The 4,847-nt window shown below is 45.2% G+C and overlaps 1 long non-coding RNA gene across 1 annotated transcript in view; it reads left to right on the top strand.

Moving 5' to 3' along the window:
- Positions 1–664: 664 nt before the first annotated feature.
- The window catches only part of LOC116096636, a 20,855-nt gene continuing 16,672 nt past the window's right edge, over positions 665–4,847 (top strand). The window contains exon 1 of the long non-coding RNA XR_004121064.1: positions 665–810. This is a non-coding gene — a long non-coding RNA (uncharacterized LOC116096636). The remainder of the gene's footprint in view (positions 811–4,847) is intronic.

Raw genomic sequence — 4,847 nt, 5'->3', positions numbered from 1 at the left:
ACAAACAACCCAAAACTAAAAACCCCTTTGGGCTCTTATTGCCATTAAATGGGACGGGAGGCGGCTGTAGGAGAGACGGAGATCCACCGGGCTTCTGGGTCCCCCGAGGTCACACTATCAAAACGACTCTTCTCCATTTTGCGTTGCATTTTCTGGATTCCGGGAGATCATTAAGTGCCTTCCTTTATCGGGGCCTCCGAACAACTCTGTGAGGTACAAATTATGAAGCTCGCTTTATACACAAACGATCTGCTCAAGGTCAGGAAGCAGGGGAAGGGTAGGGCCCAGAACGAATGCCAAGAGGCCTGGTGGCCACAAAACCAGAGACTTTCCGGGGACGTAAGCAGGAAGACGAGTAGGTGGGGCTTAGGCTCTCCCTCAGTCCCCTGGAGAGGCCTCTCCAAAATGGTGTGGGCAGTGGCGTCAGCAACACCCCAGCCCCTTCCGTCCGCCTCCCTCCCTTTTCCTCAGGCCACCCAGGCTGGAGGGGGAGGAAGGGGGGGGGGAGACGCAACGCAGCTGCCCACGTGACCGCCGATCTCCGGGCGCGTGACGCAAGCGGCGGGCCCAACGCTCGCTTTGCTTTATGGGAAATAGAGTTCGACAGGACGTCCGGTGAGTCAGGAGAGAGGAGCCTAGGACTACATTTCCCAGGAGGTAGCGGACGGAGGCGGTAGCCGCCGTCGTCGGAGAGCGGGGACGTGGGGCGCGCTATCGGGCGGGGGCGAGGTTCGGGCCGGTTGTGCCGTTGCGAGACTGCAGCTGTAGTCGCTTCGGCCGGTCAAGGTGAATGAACGCAGCTGGTGGGAGGTAGGACACCTCGACTAATCTCTGTGTTTTGGGGTATTTCTCGTTTCTCGGCGCCGGCCGGTCCCCGGCGAGGGTAAGGCCTAGCGTGCGGCGGCTCCCCCACGCTCTGCCCGGGCCTGCTCTGAGCGGGCCTGCTGTATCGGCTCCTCCCCCTCCCCGCCCTTCAGCGCTTCCCTCCGCTCCGGCCTAGTTCTCTAGGCTCCGGCCGCCTTCTCTCTGGAACAGCTTGCACACTTCTGTGCACTGTGCGGGAACGACGGCTCCCACCAACTCCACCTTCCCCTTCCCCTGTTGGGACGAACCTCATTATTTGAATTTTTTTTTTCCGGGAACTCTTGAACGCCCTTCCCCCACCTAGTCTCCATTGGCCTGGTTCTGTCTTGTAGGGCCCATGTGGCTGATAACACACTAAATGTTAATACTTCCTTCTGTTTTGTTTGTTTTTTTCTTGTTTTTTGTTTGTTTGTTGTTTTTTTTCTTTCTCCTACCTTGTGGCCAAAGAGGCCTAGTCCAAGTTTATTTCCTATCGGAAAAATAGTTCCCACTTTCTTCCTTTGGTTGCAAGTAAGGCTGACTTGCATTCCTTCGGAGATTGGCGTGTGGCCTGCTTTTGAGAAGCAGTCGTGTCTCACACTTAAAACAACTTTTCTCTATTTTCTTTGCTCTTCTGAATCTTAATGGGTGGAGCGTGGCGGCGGTAGTTGGCGGCAACATTGGTGGCCCAGAAGTTGGAAGCCATCGGTGAGAGTACTTTATTAACGGGGAGGTTGTTAATTGGATAGAAAGTAGTATGGCAGGGACGTAATAGGATAGAGCCAATAAAGTCGGCTTTGCCAGCTTTTGCTTTTAAATTTTCAGTTTTCACTTCCACGCACTTAAGTTTTTTTCTTTTTCTAAAATGGCAGTGCACAGCCCTGGCTACCTTTAGTGGGTTATTGTAAATATTCAGCGAAATTAACTGAAGATTAGCCCTTTGTTGTCGGGTATTGGAGTTTTGATTGTGGGTTCCGAGTCGAAAGACTTGTACCATACTGTCATTTTTCAGATCTTTCCAAGTTTTGTTTGTGGAATACTGTATGTGTCGTCAATCCTATTACTTAGCTTAAGTGTGTATATTCTGTATAAATGTTAATGACGTCTGGTGCCTTGAAACTTGTGGAAAATAGTTCTTTTCAGTTTTTAGTTCATTTGCAGACCTGAATTAATATTAGTACTTAGTGAATCAAAAAGTAATGTAATTATTTTGGCATGATTGCTTTTTTTTTTTTTTTCCGAGACAGGATTTCTTTGTGTAGCCCTGGCTGTCCTGGAACTCACTCTGTAGACCAGGCTGGCCTCGAACTCAGAAATCCACCTGCCTCTGCCTCCCAAGTACTGGGGGTTAAAGGCATGCCCCACAACCGCCCGGCTTTTTTTTTTTTAATTTTTGTTTTTGCCTGACAAGGTCCAGGCTGGCTTCTAAGCTCTGTGTGAAGCTGATACTGGCCTTGAACTCTTGAGCCTCCTGCCTCTACTTCAGAGCTGATCTTACAGGCTTTTGCCCCTACACCCAGCTTGTTTTGTGTGTGTTTTGGTTTTTTGAAGGCAGGGTCTCACTGTCTATCTTTGGTTGGCTCTAGATCCCAGGCTTCTGCTGCCTCCCAAAGGTGAGCCCACCACTCTGGTTTGATTTCATTTTATAAAGAGAACTGGTTGAAGTTTACTAGATGTCTGGATGGCTGGGTGTGGTGGTTCTTGGCTTTAATCATAACACTCCAAGACAATGGTAGGTAGGTTTCTGAGATCCAGGCCAGCCAGAACTACAGAGAGAGAGAGGGACAAAGAGAGAGACAGACAGACAGACAGGGAGAGAGAAAGACAGACACATACACACAATACACTTATTAAAAATATCATTTTTTTTTCAGCTCTTTTAGTACCCATGTAGGATCTCTAGTTTTAGAGATTGACTGACTTAGTCTCTAGGTAGGGCCTCTTCTGCCTCAGTGTCTTGAATGTTGGTGACTGCTGAGGTGAACAGTCACACTTAGTAAAATTGGTATTTAGCTTGCAGACTAAATACAGTTCCATTAGAATACGGTGCTGGTAATTGACAGTGCTCTAGTGGATTTCTTTGTATCAAGTATGGGCACTTTGGAGTTTGGAGGATTAGTTAATAAAATTTTGGATCACATTCCTGGGATGTAGTTCAGTGATAGAGAGCTTTTTAAAAGTACTCTTAAATACTGGTTTTCCTTAGTGCATAAGTCAGAAAGAAAAACTGGAGAGCTGGGCTAGGTAGAGCAGTGTGCTCTACCCAGGATTTGAGAGGCAGAGACAGGTGCATCTCTGAGCTCAAGGTCAGCCTGGTCTACTTAATTCTAGGGCAGTTGGGCCTGTGTAGAGATCCTCCTTCCAAAAAAACCAAAACTATAGATAATGAAAAATGATCTGCATTGTATTGAAAAAACTCTTGGAGTGTGTCCAAGAGTTGCACATAAGAGGTAGTAGGCTGCCTGAGGAGCTCAAACTAAAGTTTTAGTTTTTATTGCCCTCCTTTGAGACAGGATTACTGAGGCTAGTCTGTCCTAATGATGTCTCAAGGACATCCATTAGTCACCATGCTTTTAAATAGTTTAGATTGGATAGATTTTTAGAATGCTTCCTTGCTGCTTTGGAGAATTATGAGATCCTGAATTGAAGGAAATGCTATCAGTCAAATACTAGATTTTGGTGGATTGCTTCGTAAATATCTAGGGTGAGTGAACTAACTAATTTGACAATGAGTGGGTAAATGATTGAATAGTGCTTGGTAGCCTACATATTCCCGGCCTTGTGACAGTGCAGGAAGCCAAGGCCAGTATGATTACCAGTTGAAGGACTGCCTGGCAGCTGATGTGTACACCACGTTAGCCACTGCCTCTTCCTCTCGAGTGTTTGAACTAGAGAGTGTTACCATGCCTGGCCAGAGTTCTTTTGGAGAAAAGTGAGGAACCAGTTTTGCGGGGTATTAAAGAGAGAATACTTAGGTGGAAGGAATAGTAGGTGCTCAAAGAGGAATGGATAGATTTCCCTTTTGGTCGTTCACTCTTTCTTTTTTAAAAGAAAGCCAAGTATGGCAGACAGGTATAAGAGGTACAGTAGGTAGGTAAAGGGATATTTCACTAGTACAGGTGAAGAGAGGAAAGATTTGTGACTTAGGTTGTGGGAAATGATTCATATATTAGAGCACTCTTGCAGAGCTTGGTGTAATGAAACACTGTAGGGGTAATGAAGAGGCTAATGTACTAGTCTAGGCTGGAGGTGGATAGTACTTGCCTGGTATAGAAGAATGGATAGAGGTATAGGTTAGAATTATAACATAGACTTCGGGGACTAGGTTTATGTTCTCCAGAGTCAAGACAGTATTACTGTATGACTCAGAGAGTTCAAGACAGTCAGGATGGGGCTCGGAGAGGTGGCTTAGTGGTTAAGAGCACTGACTGCTCTTATGAAGGTCCAAGTTCAAATCCCAGCAACCACATGGTAGCTCACAACCATCCATAATGAGATCTGACTCCCTCTTCTGGAGTGTCTGAAGACAGCTACAGTGTTCTTTAATTTAACAAATAAATAAATCTTAAAAAAAAAGACAGGATCTCTATAATTTTTATACAATGTGAACATTTTTAGAAATGTCTCCATTATAGTTATAAATATCAAAAAGTTTAGCAATGTGAGAGGCTAAGGAGATTCAGATAGAGTTCCAGGCAGCCAGGGATACAGAGAGACCCTGTTTTGAACTCTGCCCCCCAAAAAGGTTCGATGAAACCTCTTCCTACAACTAATAAATGTTAATTAAACACCAAAGAATACTTGCTTTAGACCTTGTAGTGTAGGGTCATAACCTATAAAAATGTAATGGCCTAAAAGGTTGTCTTTCTTAGTCTTAAACTGTTCTTTTCTTTTTTAAAAGAAATAGTTAAATGATATGCCATAGAAATTAAATATTCTTAGTTTCTTTTGTCATGAAGTTAATTTGCTGTTTTGTTTTCATTGAAGTTTTTTTTTCCCCTTTC

The sequence above is a fragment of the Mastomys coucha genome, unplaced genomic scaffold (assembly GCF_008632895.1).
Source record: "Mastomys coucha isolate ucsf_1 unplaced genomic scaffold, UCSF_Mcou_1 pScaffold18, whole genome shotgun sequence".
In the NCBI taxonomy this organism is placed as follows: domain Eukaryota; kingdom Metazoa; phylum Chordata; class Mammalia; order Rodentia; family Muridae; genus Mastomys; species Mastomys coucha.
This window is presented reverse-complemented; position numbering and strand designations above follow the sequence as displayed.